The 19,053-nt window shown below is 37.5% G+C and overlaps 2 long non-coding RNA genes across 2 annotated transcripts; one reads left to right on the top strand and one right to left on the bottom strand.

Annotated features, from left to right (window-relative positions):
• Positions 1-72: 72 nt before the first annotated feature.
• Positions 73-4,943, bottom strand: LOC141634475 (uncharacterized). Its single transcript, XR_012539210.1, has 8 exons — positions 4,898-4,943; positions 4,638-4,679; positions 4,251-4,506; positions 2,575-3,317; positions 1,597-1,728; positions 1,138-1,239; positions 708-782; positions 73-423 (listed from the first exon to the last, which is right to left on the bottom strand). It is a non-coding gene; the product is annotated as an uncharacterized LOC141634475 (long non-coding RNA).
• A 1,618-nt stretch (positions 4,944-6,561) lies between these two features.
• On the top strand, positions 6,562-10,442 carry LOC141634474 (uncharacterized). Its single transcript, XR_012539209.1, has 3 exons — positions 6,562-6,834; positions 8,299-8,583; positions 8,808-10,442. It is a non-coding gene; the product is annotated as an uncharacterized LOC141634474 (long non-coding RNA).
• The last annotated feature ends 8,611 nt before the right edge of the window (positions 10,443-19,053 follow it).

The raw sequence follows: 19,053 nt of genomic DNA, 5'->3' as shown, positions 1-19,053 counted from the left end.
GTCTTCCTCTTATATCCTCCCTCTCAATCCCCATTGTAAAATTCACAACAAAATAATTGAGTTTTGGGCAAATCAGTTGAGTTTTGCGAAGGAGATGAAAAACGATTACTCCGTACTCAATAAGCATATAATATAAACTTCCAAAACAACTCTTTTCGTAAAAGCCATCTGACGGTACGCACATCAATGCAAATCCCAAATGGGCAGTAGAAAATATAATTTACCTAAGAAAGGTTGTTCTTGAAACAACCCACATGAACAATAGCTTAGATAAGGAACAACTTCGACATGAACTGTAGCTTAGTTAAGGAACAACTTTGACAGCCCATTTGGAGTTGACGTGCAGCCACCGGTAGGGCAACTTATAATGTAAGTCAATAACATATGACATTTCTTGTTTCAGGCTCCAGCGACCACCAAACCCTGCGGGCCACATATAAATGTCATTTACATTTTCGGACTCCAGTTAGCAAATACTCCGTAGTTTCTAACATAATAAAAGTGTCATATTATAATGATATTTAAACGTGAAGTTATTTTCTTTAATTTCCTAAAGGGGTCGTCCTTCCCTTCACTAATTTTCAACTTCGGAAGACGGTTAAATTATAAGGGTCTTTTTTTGGTTAATAAAATTACAAATGGAAATGCAGAAAGGAAGGTTGGAGAATGTAGAATCAAATGAACTGAAACGAGTCTAGCTAACAGACCTCTCTCATGCAGTATATTAGCCGAATTAGGCTCTAACGCAATAACCCCAATGCCTCAGTCAGGTTGTTAGTTATCTAGATCACAAATTCAGCAACGTGGTTAAATTCAGAAAGCTTTTGTGACAAATTTTCAAAGACGACTAACAAATCGAAGACTAAAAAAGTCTCAATTTGTGTTATTCCATCATATTCCAAAACTAAGGAACAATAAGTCTTTGGTTTCACGGGAAACGTAGATTTATAAAAAGAACATCAGAGTCCTTGCCCTTTATTCTTACCCCTCAGAGTCTCTTAATGCAATACGAGCTTGCACTCAATGCTTCGATGCCTCACCATCTAGTGGATTTGCCTCCACGGCATACATACAGGTTTACTAAAGCTCTTGTCAAGAAGAGCAAACTCTTTCAGAACAGAAACATGAACTTGATACCTTGTTAAAGTCGGCAATTTCAGCGTCAAATTCTCATTGAAAAGCATATGTTGCGCCTCTTCCGATTAGCTCCTTTGGGTAGTTTGCATCCTCCTTCAGTACCTGCCACCAGAACCATGAATATCAGCCAATTTTTTTGTCATAATATACAAAAACATTACCGCAGTGTCAAAAAAGATCATGCAAATAGAATAAGGGGAGGTTGGATATACACAAATTATGCAGAGATAGTCAGACACTCCAGACATACAATCCAATTTACGAAATGTCAGATTTATTGAAACCACGTATTTCCTAAGTATCATTTGCATTGTACATAGTATATACGCGGATTATATAAATATGAGAAACTAATATCATTTGACCATCAAAATTAAAGGTACTCTACAAATTATGTTTCCACTTTCGACACGTTGTATGGGGGAGAATAATCATGAGAATCCTAGATTAGAGCTATACCTGCTGGTACATTAGAACTTTTTTATTGTAATCAGGCAATTGAGTTTGACACTTTCAGCTATTTCATCATTCTTATCTCCTTTTTCCTGTGAAAATTAAACTTCCTTTCAGCTCTTTTTGGAGCATTGTTGCCTGCAATATCCACATTTCATTGAGGTGTGACAAACTAAACAAGAGAAAGAAGGGCAATAAAAACCTTGTTTTGGTCTAGAACTCATAGTTGGATCAATATTAAACCCAAGCACACAGAAAAAGTCGAAAAATGAAACCCAAACCCAGAGAACAATAACTAAGTCCAAAAAATGTTTGTAAGTAGGGACTCAGTCCCGTCATCCAACACATATTCCAGCAAATTCAATCAATAGTCTGCCAAAAGTCATAGGGGAAAAACACAAGCTAAATCCCACCCATCTCCCCATATCCCTCTCAATCTTAACAAAACCGAGCATAAGTAAAAGCATAGCCTGAGAGTGTAAACGAGATCAGCCTTGAACAATATTTTGTTTCAACTAAAACCAGGCATAAATAAAAGCATGATCTTCCAAAAAAAAAGATGAGAAAGAGAATAAAAATGGGAGTGTGTACGGGTAAATGAAGGGGAAATGGAACCGACACAAATCACCGCTCTCTCCACTTTGTCACCACTTTCACCACCCCGACACATCACATCACAAGCAACTTTGGCTTCTAATACGCAGTCACTACCACCAATTCAATCAATAGTGAATACAATGTAAAACCAACTCAAAGTAACCCATTAAAAAGAACCAATCCCCACCCTACCAACAAATATACAAGCAAACACGATTGTAAAATGTTTGATTTTTGATTTACATTGGCTAGACCATGATTAAAACAAAAAATCTGATCAAAATGACAATTATGAATCTATTCACCTTGGGGATTGCAACACAATTTTTAATGAGAGGAGGATAAAACCATAAACAGGCCAAATACATGTGGAAAATTAAGCCTCACATTGTATCAAACCAAATAGAAGAATTCAGTATTCAGTTGTATGCTTGTGGTAGTTTCTCAACTTGGGAAACACAAATCCATGGTCTAGCCAACCATCAGCATCATATTTGTCGTACTACCTCCCATTAGGCTTATCACTCAAAGAAGCATCCACAAGCCTATGTATGCTTAACACCCCAAAAAAGCATTAACAATTAGACTATTTTGGCAACCTTTATCATTAACTTCCAAAAATCATGGCATTGATACACAAACAAGAAACCCAATTAACATACTGAGAAAGTAAGACATTGACAACTGTAGTAAAACTTATGTACTACTTAGTGCATCTGCTGCATGGCATGTCGCCTCGGTTGCATAGGCATCATTAAATGAATCCTCAAGAAATGGCATTTTCATGAAATCAGCCTGCATAACCAAATAACAACACAAAAACGCAAACTAAATTCCTGATCACTACAACTCCCCGAGTCTCTGTGCATTGATCCCATCACAAGAATCTCAGTTAAGCTAACTAGCATCAACAATTCATTCACAAGCAGAAAATCAATACCGACTAACAAAATTAAGAGTTTAAGTTTAATGTGGTGTTGAAAGAGAGCAATTAGCAGGCAATAATTACGATCAAATGCTCAATTTGAAGACAAACTAACACTTATAAAACCAGCATCTTAAGCAAATGGGAGGCAAGCCCAACAGTCCAGCTAGTAATAGTGCAGTTGACCTTTAGAAATAAGGTCTACCTGAAAAGCAAGACAATTTTGATCATCAAAACAATAAAATGCTCCTAATGTCACAGCCCCATTTTATAACAAACTTCATCAAGCTGATACAAGGACTTTAGGTAATCAGGTACTAATCCCTCAATCTCAGTCATTTGTTACCAAAGATTATAATACCTTCACAAAGAATAAAAAAAAGGTAAACAACTGATTGAGACGGAGGAAGTAAGAATTATCATCACTGTAAATACCAAATGGCTTCTTTATTTATAAGATCATTAATTTTCATGTGACCCTTTAAACCAAGTAAACAACCTCACGAATAAATCAAACTAACCAACATCTAGAAATCAACTACAAAGAATCATCTTGACAAAAAAAATATGACAAATAGCAGTTTGACATGCAATATAACTAAAAAGGGGAAAAAGGATACATAAGCATAATGAATTCATCGATGAAACTATTGAAATATAAATAATCAAATTAAAAGCAGTTGGTCTTGCTTAAGACCGTCTTCACTCAAGACGTCTCACAACCTCCTTTAATTTTCCACATCTATTTTGATGCGTATGAGAACCGCCTTAAGTCAAGATGGTCTTAAAAAAGAAACGGTAAATAAAAAGATAAGAACAAAAAAATACCAGTAGACTAAAAGAAAAGACACACCTTTTGAATAAAATCAACACCGAAATTCTAATAATTAAATCCAAATCCCCATTTCTTAATTGTTTTAAGTAATCAAAACCAGGTAAATGCTGTATTTCTTTGTTAAACATGGATGATAAACACTCCTCATTTTTTTTGTAAAATCCAGAAAACTCAACAAAGTCTTGATTTTTATTTCCTTCCATTTCATATTCATTTGCTATTTAAAAATGTGCAACATGTTCCATCGGTAAAGATTATCAATGTGACCTATAAATATCTATGAGAAAGAGACAAGTGTTTTACTTCAAATAGATGTGATAAACACTGTATCCAGGCAACATGGCCTAAGCATGGTGGCGGGCCTTCGTGCCGTGCCAGTGCTTGGCTCGTCAGGCAAAATTGTGCCGTGGCACTGTCTGTGAGATAACGTTCCCAATGCAACATGGCAACTCTCCAACGCTCAACTTGACGCAAATCCTCCTGGTAGGCCAAGGTTCATTCTCTTTGGCCAGCTGACCTCCTCTGTCTCATTTCCCTCTCTGATCACATGAGCTCGGGCCTGAACAAAACAATTGAACGTTATCACATTGAACATATAAATACCATAAAACAATCAAACTGGGCGTCATGTTTGGAGAAGTCCAAATTAACACAACAATAATAAATCTTTTACAAAAAAGGTGAACATACCTCAAGAATTCTGCATAATCTTCCCTGACAAATCAAGCTGGGCTGAAAAAAAATGAGAACAATTAACAAAACCATTAAGAAATTGTAACGACTTTAAATAAGGGCAATATACCAAAAGTAAATATTCGATTAATTATATGGGAACCCAGTATGACTGATCTGTTGGACACAGCAATGATTTAGAGATACGATGGAGGTACTAACCCCACATTTCATACAGTAAGGGATCAAACTAATAGGTGAAAGCACAAGGATATAACCTGATCCATATCATAGTAGCGGATCTTTCGGTTTTGAACGCACATCGAACCTTCACCGCAAAGTAAAAATGGGTGAGTCATGACCATCTGAACATGCTAATGGCATTTTCTGCAAGAGAACAAAAAGGGGAAAAGGCTACGTACGGAAATCTGTATTAAGGTCCAGATTCCAGAAGGTCAACTGATTCTCGGTAACCATATCCTTGTTAATGCACTCAGTGACTCGAACAACATTATTAAATGCATTATGAAGAAATGATCCAGGGTGTTCTTCATCCACCTACAGTACATAAGTCACCATGAAATGTATTAGATACATCAATTAGATTAGAGATGACAATGAGTCGAGTTCAAGTTTGTTGGACCTTAACGCACTTCGTCATCCACCTTAAATAGGAGCGGATATTAACCGGATTCAGGTTATATTGACGTTCTGGTTCCCATATAATAAATGTAGCAGGCTTTAATTCAGTCATTTGAGTAATACCTTAGTGAGGTTCAGTATAATTAATGGATCTCCATATCTTGAACGAAGAATCTGGAAATGAAGTTATGTGGCTTCGTCACTGCTGCTTCCTTCTTTAGAAACTATACCTGAAGTAGAGCACAGAGGACGAAGAACACCATGGATTTTTTTCTTCATAATGCATTTTAAAACACACTCCTGCATGCACATTTTTCTCCATTTTTCCAGCTTTCTTTTAGTTTGAATTCCAAGTGTGCTCTTGTCTTTGAAAAATGGTTACGAACGCCTTCATATTCAAAAGCATCCAAGGAAAAATAAGGTTTGCCTGGTAAAATAAGCATTTATTGAAGTTAATTCTCTGATATACAGCTGATAATATTCCCACCATATACAGCTGACAAGAACGATAAGCAGAGTTCCACAATGTTTCATGGTTGGTTGTTCGATTAAGTTTAGAACGTGTTCAAATTTGTGAAATGCTTCTAGGTTCAAAAGAAGAACTCCAGCAATATAGCTTGCGAAACTAAAAGTACCAGTGTATCAATTCAAACTTATATTTGAATTAAAAAGGGGTCTATCAATATTGATCAACTAAGCACTGACATTCTGAAGCTACTCTGCCTACACCTTACTCTTACTCAAAGCTACTCACCCTTCAATTTGAATTAGCAAAATAAATGCCTCCTTGCATAATATGGATTCCAAACATTCATGATTTGGATGTGAATGAGTCGAATTACTTATCCCTCGGCATAGTTTCTCATAATTTATCAGTGGGTTAAGGCAACAAATAAAAAATCGAAACCAAAATGCTGTGTTAACTCTTAAAGCAGTTTGCAATGCCCAATACCAACTAAAAAGGAAATGGGGAATTAGTTAAAGGGAAATTAGTGTGAGAGAGGGTAAGAAGGAGAATGGGTGGACTAAATGGGAGGAGCAAGACTTGCAGTAAAGCTTGAAAATGGAACAAATGAAAGAGAAGAGAATGTTGTAGAAGAAGGCAGCAGTAGTGTGACACGCAAATAAAGAGGAAAAATGGAGAAGGGCAAAATGGTCAGAAACTGAAAATGTTACTGTTACAGCTACAGTAGGGAATGTTTAGGATTTTTAAAGAAGTATGAATAATAAAAGTATTTGCGGCGTTTTTTTTTTAAACGCAGTAAATAAGAGATTTGAGGCGTTTTGGGGAAAAGGCGCAGCAAATCCAAGTTGCCTTAATACTTTAGGAGTCTATCCCTTTTTAGTTCATCCTCTCAGCCACCATCTCTCTTTTAACCTAAATCTAAATAAACTTCTCATTCATCCTCCATCTCTCTCACCAGAGTCACCACCGAGCAGAACCCATCAGGCCATCACATGCAGATCCATCCCACCAGCAGTACGATGTCGGGGACTATGTTGTCTCTCTATCTTCATCTCTCGCGAAGTGTCCATGTCGCACTTAGCCAAAACAATATCACAACATCGATCGGTAAACTACTTCAATACCTAATTTATATTTCGGAATTTCGGATTTAACTTTTGCGTTTGGATTTTAATTGATGATATTGGATATGGATTTTGGTTAATTTGGGGTTTAAAACAGTTTTGGACTTGGGTAGTCCAAAGATGCCGTAATCAATTGGTAATCAATTGACAGTTCTATGTTATATTTTTCGTTTAAAGCTCTTAGATTTGGAGAAATTATATGCATCGTAGTTTTTTGATGAATATTTTCTTTTATTTTGCGAAATCATCGGTATATGAGCTTATGATTATTGTTGTTTTGTTTTTATGTGATACAAAGTACCCTTGTTGTTCGTTACTTGTTGATTTAGGCATCCATTATTTCATATTTAACTGGATAATAATCATTAATTGTGAAAATGGGTTTATGTTTTTGCTAGACAAACTGTGAATGCTAAAAGTATAGACAATCTAAACATAACTAGGAATTTGTTGGAGATTGATGTCTGAGTGTAAAACTCAATTTGATAGCTAATTAATTGTTATGAGCTATGATAATTAAACTTCATATTATACGCTATGACAATCACACTTCATAATATATGCTATGAAAAACAGATATCTACTCCCTCCGCTTTAATCATTTGTTTACCTTTGATTAAAATACCCCTCACAAAAATAAAAAATTTAAAAGGTAAACAATTAAATGGGATGAAGGGGATATAAGTTATGAAGATGGTTTAATTTTTCCGAATGATTTTTAGACAATGATTTATTTCCTATGGGGTACTATTTTTGTTGATTATTCAAAATTCTATCTAATGTGTTTGATTAGTTCATTCCATTTTCCTGAACTATTAATTGTGTTATTCGCACCAGGGAAGCTTATGTTTGATGGTTTCTAGGTAATAAGAAATGCCCATGATAGTTGGTGTTAATCACCGAGTTTTCATGGATCCGATTAAATGATACTGCAACATTATTGTCCTGCAACAATAATGTCTCTATTTAACACTTATTTATGTCGCTGATGTTTGCAATTATAGTTTTGATAATGAATAAAAAATAAGCAACATGGTTTAGAATATTCTTCACTTTATCATTCATGGCACAACTGAACTAGCTTCCTGTTTTCTTATTAGGTTTGATTTGGGTTTTGTGCTATTTTAATATGTACATATATTGTTCTCTGTTACAGTGTTACACAAACTTAGACTTTCAGCATTTAGTGACTACTACTGCACTTTTTGCAATATAAATGCTTATGAACTACCCCCTCCGTCTCAATTATTTATTTACCTTTGATTAAAATACCCTCACAAATAATATATAAAAGGTAAACAAAGGACTCAGACGGAGGGAGTATATTATTACGGAGTATATCATTACTTTGCACCAAGTTCCTTATTGGTTTTTCTATGGAATTTTTGAGCAAGAGGCATTCTTTATTTTCCTTTTCTACCGATCATTACTGTGCCTTTTATTTTAGGACAACTTAAGGTCATTTCATTTGACAATGAGTTATTGGAGCAAAAGAACAAGGGCTTAGATTGCAAAAGATGATGAATCAAAAGATGATGAATCAAAAGATGATGAATCAGTCATTCCCGTCAAAGATACCAACCCCAAATACCTTAATTATTTCTTCACTCTCTCCCTTGTCTCGGTGGCCAGTCACCACTGTTCACCACGCACCACCTTCCACGGCGCACCACGATGGGCCATTATAGTTTCAACTTTTGTGCACCACTGTTTTCTCGTCTTTCCTCTCCAGGTTTGTACCTTAAGTTTTGATCTTTGAGTTTGAATTGCTGGTGTATTGGTTCATATTGTTGAGGTTCATGGTAATTAAATTAGGGTTTCTTTTTCCTGTCAAATTTCCATCGCCACTGTATCACTAACTACCGCGCACCACTGCAAGAATAAAAAATGTGGTCTTGGAGATTTTTAGGCTGACTAACGTCAAAGGACCAAAAATCGAATCTAATTTTCTTGTAGGTTATGGTGAAAGAAAGCAATCAGTGGTACCTCGACAATGGTTGCTCTAGACATATAACAAGTGATATTAGTTAGTTTCTTTCACTAAATCCTTTTGATGGAGGTACGATTACCTTTGATGATAAAAAGGGGAAGAGTGTTGAAGTTATATAGTATATGAACTATAATCTCACCGCAATACATAAAAACTGGAGTTTGAGGTTATGGAAGACTCCGCTATAACCCCAAGATCGAATTCAGGGGGAACAAAGGAGATTTTTATGCAACTTACAATCATTGGTACAACGTATGAATCAAATCATACAATTATCTACGATGCTCAATATTTCTTGGTATGTGCTCTCACTATAAGAATTTAATTTTTGTTTTAGTGTGTAACGACGAAGAACATTAACGATTGTTTCAATTTTCTATATAATACCTTGAAACCTACCCGTTTTCAAAAATTGAAATTAGACATTAATTTCTTATGAGACCATGTTAAAAAAGGGAGAATATAAGACTTGAGTTTTGTAGTACTGAGAAACAGTGGATCGATATTTTGACTAAGCATTTAGCTAGAGAACATTTTGAGACGCTACGATTGGAAATTTGTTTAATCGGTGGCACCTAAAACCGTTAAAAATATTTATTTTTCTTATATGACTGGCTTATAGGAATGTGGGTGTGTCATTGGAAGACTTTAAGAACTTTTCTAGAGATATCAAAAATTATTTATCAGAGGGGGATGCTCAAATGCTTATTGAGCATTTTATGAAGATAAAACACATGTGTCCATCTTTTTATTTTGATTTTGAGGTAGACGAGATAGGTCGATTGTCACATGTGTTTTGGGCTGACCCTATTAGTATTAAAAACTACTCCCTCCATTCAACTCCACTTTACAACTTTCATTTATCACGTTTGCCAACGCTACTTTTAGACGATAAATATCGTTAGCTGCGTGTTTGCAAAAATTATAAAAGTTAGATATTTTTAATGTACTCTTAAAGACGAATCAAATAAGATCCCGCATGAATATATTTTCACTTATGTATCGAGAGAAAATTGAAGTTGAATGTTCTCTTGTGAATAGTGCGCAAAAGAGAAACTTGTAAAGTGGAGTTGAATGGAGCGAGTATTTGCTATTCGGGGACATGACCTCTTTTGATACGACCTTTAGAAAAAACAAATATAGGATGATATTTGGTCCTTTTACAGGGGTGGATAATCATAAGAGATGCGTGACCTTTGGGGCTGGACTTATTATAAATGAGAGTAAGGAGTCCTTTGCTTGGCTATTTATGAAATTCGTAGAGGCTATGGGGGGTCGTTAACTGATGAAGATGCGGGGATAGAAGAAGGAATGAAATTAGCCTGGAAAGACAAGGTGCAACACAGATATTGCATGTGGCACATACTAAAAAAGTTGCCTAAGAAAGTAGGACCTGTAATATGTAAAGATATTGAGTTCCTGAAGAAGATAAATCGATGTGTTTGGAGCGAAGATGTGGAGCCGCCTGAATTTGAGGAAAGGTGGACAACAGTAGTTGAATCTCATGGGTTGTCGGATAACGAGTGGCTTAAGGAGAAGTACAACATTAGAAATATGTGGGTTCCAGCTTACTTTCGTGATCTGTTTTTAGGAGGCTTGATGAGAACGACCTCCGGTCGAGTCGAAAACCACTTTTTCAAAGCAACTTCACTAATCCTAATTTAACCCTAGTTGAGTTTTGGATGAGATTTGAGAGTGCAATGGATGCTCAAAGATGGACACATTCGAAACTTGTTGCACAATAAAAAAACTCCTTCCCCCAGTTGTCGACTCCATTAGCCCTAGAAAAGCATGCATTAGAAATCTACACTCCAACAATTTTCGGCGAGTTTCAAAAAGAAGTCGAAGCAGCTTGCTATTCATGTGGTGTTGGGGATAAAGAAAAAGATAAAACCTATCCAATTCTATACACAGATATCATAGATCAAATTCGAAATAAAACGTATAAAGTTGGTTTTAAGAAGGATGATGTTTCAGTGGTATGCACTTGCAAGAAGTTTGAAAGACATGGAATACTCTGTCGACATGCTCTGTGTGTCTTTAAAGATCGGGGAATTCAGAAAGTTCCAAGTGACTACCTGCTTAGTCGGTGGAGCAAACTAGCAACTTGCCAGCCAATCGTCGGCCCTAATGGCGATTCTTTGCGATTGTACATCAATGGATGTACAGAAAAACAAAGTTGGCGATTTATGGCCAGAGTTGTTTACTTGTGTGGAACTTGTTGAACAGAGTCCTGGGCATTGTGATGAGTTGCTTGGGATTTTGCGTGAGTTCAAGGAAAGGGTAAAAATTACCCTTGATGAAAGTGGAAATACTGGTATTGCAAAGGTAAAGGACAAGAATGCTGAAATTGGGATGCTTTTAGGAACAAACATTTCTAGTGAGATTAAGGTTTTGCCTCCAAGGCAGTGCAAAAACAAAGGCTCGGGAAAAAGGCTAATCTGACAAAGAGAACGAGCTGGGGAAGTGAACAAGAAAGTGCTAAGAAAATGCAAGGCCTGTGGGGAGATGGCGAACCACGACAGTAGGAATTGTGACCGAAGGACAACCGACAATGAGTAGAGTAATTTTTTATTTTACCTTATTGAAAAATTCGGGAATTTTATTTTATTTGATAGATATTGGACATTTGCCTTATTGAATAATTCGGGACTTTTTATTTTATTTGATATATGTTGGACTTTTTTTCTTAAAACGAATGAATGTAACACTTATAGAATGTAAAGCCTGAGTGTTCCTGTCACCATTATTTCGTGCACATACAACGGTATTTCATGCACATACACATGTATTTCATGCACAAAGAACGTTATTTCATGCACACATTATGCGAGTATCAAGAAACCTTACGGCGATTAATTTGATCTACCACTACATCTTTCTTTGCTACCACATCCCCAACCGTCAAAGTTAATAATAAAATTCCAAAATCTAAATTAAAATGCAACATTTTAAAAGTTCACTTGAGATTACTTTAAGATTTGACCTTGGACACATGAGTTACATATTTCATGCATGTACCTTTGTTATTTCATGCATGTGGAACAGTTTTTAATGCATTTACGATATTTTGATTTCATTCTGACCTTTTCGTTGTCCAATTTTGAAAATTGTCTCTCGTTTTCGTTGCCTCGTGACATGTTTGTTATCCAATTTTGAAAATTGTCTCTCGTTTTCGTTGCCTCGTGACATGTTCGTTATCCAATTTAGAAAATTGTCTCTCGTTTTCGTTGCCTCGTGACATGTTCGTTATCCAATTTTGAAAATTGTTTCTCGTTTTCGTTGCCCCGTGACATGTTTTTAGAATTAGTCCAGAAACATGACTTCATGTCTTACACGCCTTACATATTCCAAAATCTAATATGTACTCTCAAGACTTAGTGTACTACATATTCCAGAATAAACTCCACAAGAATCTAATATTCCAGGGTCTACTCCCTTTGTACATCCCTCGACTCAAGGAATCAGATCAAAAAATGGCAATGTTTCGAATTTTGGATTAGGTCATCTGCCACTCCCTTTGCACATCCCTCGACTCAAGTGTTTAGAAAATATCACCTAGTGATAATCCTACAAAAAAACGGAGGGGGGGGGGGGGGGATACTGTTACGTAAAAGTCACTCCGAGACAGAATCTAATGAAAAGAAGATTAAAATTAGGCAAAATTTAAATTAGGCATTAAAGGTTCTTTATATTTACCTTTCTCTTGTTTCGCTTCCATTTGATGAGACGTGCAATCATACTCGTACCATATTCATCCAAATCCTACGTAAAAACTTTGTTTGACAACAAATATTGAAATGCTTGAAATAAAATATACAGAATAATGTTTACAAAAGTTTGTTGAAAATTTTATACCTCGTAAGAACGTTTATCACTCCATGATGCTTGATCACACAAATTTTCTAGCCACTTTAATAAATAAACTCCACAAGAATACCCATTCTTTTGTTGAGGCACTTGCACAACCTCCCACTGAAAAGTCTTGATCTCCAACAACCTTGTGTATCTTGGAGAGTCTCTTGCGATGATCTCCAAAGTAGGCAGGAGCTATACAAAAACAAGACAGTGGGTGATTGTGATTATGGTATAAGGCTATTTAATGCACATGCAAGGGTATGTCATGCACATAGAAGGGTATTTCATGCACATAAAGATCACTGTGATATTTTCATTCGACAATGCATTTTTGGGCGATCAAAAAGCTCATTGAGCTCTTCCTTAGGATATAATAAGTGAGGGGTAACATGTTTTTGTGCAAAAACTAATAAATCATACCGTTCAACTAAAAATTTTTGCTCGACTTCACGGCGCAAGGCGAGTTGGAGTCGAGTATGAAGTTCATCCTTTTCCCAAAGTCAACAACGCATGCAAACCAATGTGATTTCTCCACACAATAAGGAAAGAAAGCTTGAAATATTAGAAACTAGTCAAGTAGGATTTATCGACTTCAAATGGAAAAAAAACTGCATTGGAAAAAAATTGCATGGAAAAAAAAAAGTAAGAGAATATTTATTTACCAGTTGGGTTGTGTTTAAATTGAGGGACAAGTAGTCAAGTAGGACGTATTGACTTCGAAACCCCTTTTTACCGACAACTCCCTGAAATTTGAGAACATTTGTCAAAATTCTTTGTCATTTCAAAAATAAAAAACAAGCATTTCACACAATAAGGAATATGAATACCTTTATGATTGTCGGAAAATACACAACACTTGGGTTTTCGATTGTAGTACGAATACCAACAGCATCAATAACCATATCCATTACCCAATTTCCTGGCAGCAAGGTCTGCAGCGCATCTTGGGTAACTTGCAACCAATCGGTTTCTACAACGACCTCACTAATGATGCACAAGTTGCAATTAGATTAGAAAATACGGAACAACAGAGAGTGGACAAAAACTGAAGTTTTTAAAAAGCGGTATGGTCAGTTAGAACTTACTCCTTGTTCTTCTTATTATTCCGAATATAATTGATCAAGTGTGCATCTGTATATGATAAATCATTATGTGGCGCTTGATTACTGAGAAAAGGGGAATATAAAAGATCCTTTATTAACATGGAAAAACGAAAAAATGGAAAACAAAGCTACTTAAGATTTCGCATTACCGAATCTGAACGCCATTCTTGTAAGCCTTTGCTGCAGCCGTCACTTGAAGTTTATAAGAGTTGTATCGCCAAGTTAGAATTTCATTGCAAACCCTCACAATATAACGTTTAACATTAACTCTCTGAACAATAACAACAAAAGAAATCAACATCAGTGACTTCATATTTAATGCACATACAAGGAAAAGTTGAATTAAATAATACAGACTTACTCCCTTTACGACCCACCTTTGAACCTAAGCGTCCCTTAGCCCCGTTGTACATCTCCATATGACGCATGAGGTAGATTCCAGTATCATGCTCGACATCAACGGCAACGTGCGGAATATACAACTTAGGAATCAAAAGCCATGAAGACACCAAGTTTGGAATCTTACTTGAAAGCGTACCCAACAAGTTCTTCTGATAAAGGTAAAACAATGACAAATAAATAATCTCTCACAAAAATTAGACGAAAATCAGGCACTTTATTGCAAAAAGATCTGAAGATATACCACAGGTCTAACATGGCGAGAATAGTTAGTTGACGGAGGCATCAAATGCATCACTTCTAATGACTTCTTACTAACATGGTAAAGAAGACAAATGGCAAGGTGTAACAATAGAGATGAAAACACATACGACATTGAAAACAAAGACAATAATGAAAAGAAAGACACTTAGTTGAGAACAACCATGGAAATGTGAAAATCTTGAAGGACTTACCAACTCCACGTCTGCAAATTTGACATCCAATGAGTCAATCTGTTCATTAAATTAGGTGACCCGTATTAGAGAATTAAAACTTGTAATAATTAGACACTTATTTGATGCATGTTCAGTGTTGTTTAATGCACCTAGATTGGTATTTCGTGCATCTACAAGATTATTTCATGCATTCGAAAGTCTAATGCAGCCCAAGGTTGAGAACGACCATGGAACACTTACGTCGATTGTCTCGTGATAAATAGACAAGCAAGGGCATTTACGATTTTCGAATTTGTTGCCCTCATTCAAATAATCACACCACACAGAAATGATATATGTATGAACTCGACGATCAAGAAGCAAACTCTTCATATGACTTCGTGTCAGAGTCTTACCCGCACATCTAAATAAAACCTCCCTATACAGTTATGATAACATGAAACTTAGTGTTATACAAAGAAAATGTAATACATATATGCCGAATAAGATTAAAATATAGGAGACTCGATACATACTCTTCATCTAAGTCCTCGAAAATGCATAGTCTCCTACCGGGTTTTCCGATCGACTCAAGTCACGAACCATGTCCACGTTTCTGATAAAGTAAGGTGACCAAGTAAACACTCGCTACCTCAACACACCTCTTAGGGAGCACCCTTCTACTGACCCACCGCCTCTCAATGGCATAATCTGAGGGGGCAGCTGGAGAAGAGGGCTCAATTGGCGATTCATCCAACGATACTTGAGAGGAGATAACTACAGGCGATGGTTGGGATGGTTGGGATGGTTGGGATGAGATCAGAATTGGCGATAAAGGACGAACTCTTTGGAGCAGACGTCGTAGTTGTTGTGGTTGAATGAGGAACACTTGAAGCGACTGCAACCCTGGACTCAAGGAACTCTTGAGAGTTATATGGTGCATCATCACCACTAAAAAGGCTGAAAGACGGTCCTTCCAGAAGCGCCTTATCCCTCTTTTCCTTTTACTTTTTTTCGTTCCACAAATTTTCATGATGTGAATCAAACACCTTGCCAACATGAGTGTATGCATTATTAAGGATCCCTTCTAATTCAGCCATGACAGTGGGATTGTCTAGAAACGCATCATCTGCACAACTCATGTCAACCTCCTCCTTCTTCAACTCCTCCTCCTCCAGTTTACCCTCATCCTTCTTCAACTCCTTCTCCACTGCCACCTCCTCCTTTCTCTCCTTCAATTCATTCTCATCTTTCTCATTGTCCTTTTCCACTTCATCCTCCTCCATCTTCTCTATGGTAGCACCCTCCCTTTCACAATCAAGACCTTCCCTTTCACCTTCTTCTCGTACTCGGTGTGAAAGGGAAAATCCTTCAAATAAACAATCCGCCAACTTTGACATTTGCGTGATGTAGGAAAGCGGAGCCTTACACTTAGCATTTCTAATCGCTTTGGTAAAGTCACCATAAATGTCTGCAAGTCGAATGTTTGTGCTTGCCAAAACCTTGATGGATTATTTCCTCTCATCAACTAGGTTCACTTCAAGTTCGAGTTCGGAGTTGAGGTTCGGAGTTGAGGTTTAGGTTCAATTTGAGGTTAAGGTTCGTGTTGTGTAAACGTCTGAGTTCACGTTCATGTTGAGGTGCAACATAAGCAAATATGGGTTTAACAGAGCCCTTGCCAAAGCCACCCCCTTCTGCTTCTCCAACTTAACCCTTTCTCTAATTTTCTCATCCGTCCAATTCCCTAATAAGGGAAATGATCGACGCACCGTTCTCGTCATGAAAACACATCTATCCAAATAGATAATCTGGAAAATCAGAATCTGTCCCTTAAAATAAGTTTTAGGGGAATTAGATATAGCCGCCTTCCACGACATGACGTTGTTGATCATATGGGGACCGTGCAAATTTGCACCAATTCATGTTAGGGACATCGGCGAGATTTGAAAGGGAGCTTAATATCTGAGGGCTAGGATGATCACCTACTACTCCCATCAAGAGAACATTGACGATATAGATGAGGAAATTCCTCTTGAAATCGTCTCCACCATCCCGTTGCTCCATCATCTTATCTAAGAGAACCGTTTTCGTAATATCTGAGGTGGTAAACTGAGCATTATACCTCTTGATGACCTCTGTGTACTCCTTTTCCTTACAGTAACATTCCAGTGCAACAATGTCAATCGGTCCCATAGGAAGACCAGTTGCAACGTGGACATCCTCATCAGAGATAACAAGATCGCGGTTCATCAATGAACAATTGAACGGATTAAATGTCTCGACAATCCATCTTGGCAAATGGCCATTGATTTTTTCTGACTTAAGTTGTAACAACCCTCCGAACCCCATACTGTGTATGGCTTCAATTTGCTTTTCGGATGGCCCCATCTTGATGAAATTAGTGATCAAGGAAGGACTCATCCGAGTGAGGAGAGGCTTATACTTGTCAGAAAACTTTCTTCTTTTAATACTTTGCGTTGGCTCTTTGCTTTGTTTCGCCGCTTTCCTCTTGTTCTTGTTAGGAGGCAACTGTGGTGCGACTTCGTCGTGAACTTTGGCTTTAACACGCGGACTCCGTTCTTGCGGTGAAATTTGTTCGCCTCTCTTTCGTAGGGTTTGGTTTGAGAGAATTATCTCGTCAAAGTAGTCAACATTAGTAAGGTAGCTTATTTCATGTATATACAAAATTGTTTTATGCACATAGATAGTTATTTGATGCATATACAAGGTTGGTCCATGAATTCATAAGACTATTGTACGCCAAACCAAACAAAGTGATTAGCTTCAGAAGACGACTTATTTCATGCATGTACAAAGTTGTTTAATGCACATAAACAGTTATTTGATGCATATACAAGGTTGGTCCATGAATTCATAAGACTATTGTACGCCAAACCAAACAGTTGACTAGCGTCGGGAAGATGACTTATTTCATGCATGTACAAAGTTGTTTAATGCACATAAACAATTATTTGATGCATATACAAGGTTAGTCCATTAATTCATAAGACTAGTGTACACCAAACCAAACACCGATTAGCTTTTAAAGACAACTTATTTCATGCATATACAAGCTTATTTCAGAAAACAGATTTTAAAAAGGGTCCGGGTGTCCTAAAGCGGGACGGGAAAGGGTTTAGGGTTGGATTAGGCGGACCGCGCGGGTCCGCCTAATCCAACCCTAAACCCTTTCCCTTGCTATTGTCATTCGAACAGAAAACCTAAGACACCCAGAAGGGGACGAGTGAACCCTTTTTGGGGACGGGATTTTAAAAAGGGGCCCGGGTGTCCTAAAACGAGACGGGAAAGGGTTTAGGGTTGGATTAGGCGGACCGCTACCGTGGGTCCGCCTAATCCAACCCTAAACCCTTTCCCCTGCTATTGTCATTCGAACAGGAAAACCTAAAGACACCCTAGAAGGGGACGAGTGAACCCTTTATTGGGGACGAGATTTTAAAAAGGGACCCGGGTGTCCTAAAACAGGACGAGAAAGGGTTTAGGGTTGGATTAGGCGGACAGCTACCGCGGGTCCGCCTAATCCAACCCTAAACCCTTTCCCTTGCTATTGTCATTCGAACAGGAAAACCTAAAGACACCCTAGAAGGGGACGAGTGAACCCTTTTTTGGGGACGAGATTTTTAAAAGGGGCCCGGGTGTCCTAAAACTGGACGAGAAAGGGTTTAGGGTTGGATTAGGGTGACCCGCGGGTCCGCCTAATCCAACCCTAAACCCTTTTCCATCCCGTTTTAGGACACCCAGGCCCCTTTTTAAAATCCCACCGCGGGTCCGCCTAATCCAACCCTAAACCCTTTCCCTAACTATTGTCATTCGAACACGAAAACCTAAAGACACCCTAGAAGGGGACGAGTGAACCCTTTTTTGGGGACGGGATTTTTAAAAGGGGCTTGGGTGTCCTAAAATGAGACGGGAAAGGGTTTAGGGTTAGATTAGGCGGACCGCTACCGCGGGTCCACCTAATCCAACCCTAAACCCTTTCCCTTGCTATTGTCATTCGAACAAGAAGAAAATCGCAAGGCATGGTTGTTTAATGCATATGGATTGCTTTTTGATGCATCTACAAGGCTACTTGATGCATTCATAAGGGTATTGCACCTTAAACCATCACCATTAATTAATATTCGAACAAACGACATATACTGGAAATCTTTAAAAGGGACAAGAAAAGGTAAACCATCACCATTGTTGTTACCAGAAAGCATATCTGGTGTTACTTGCTCAGTAACTTTTGGTTGGATACGTGGACTCGTCGACGTGGAGGAGGAATTTGTTCGCTTTGCATTTGTAGTACTTGGGTTGGGAGGATTATCTGTCCAAAGTAAGTAGGTTAAGAAGGCGACTTATTTGAGGCATATACGGGGATATTTTAATGCACCGAGATTGTTTTTGATGCATCTACAAGGTGTTCCATAGATCCG

Source organism: Silene latifolia, chromosome Y (assembly GCF_048544455.1).
Source record: "Silene latifolia isolate original U9 population chromosome Y, ASM4854445v1, whole genome shotgun sequence".
NCBI lineage: Eukaryota > Viridiplantae > Streptophyta > Magnoliopsida > Caryophyllales > Caryophyllaceae > Silene > Silene latifolia.
Note: the sequence above shows the minus strand (reverse complement) of the source record. Positions and strands in the feature narration are given on the sequence as shown.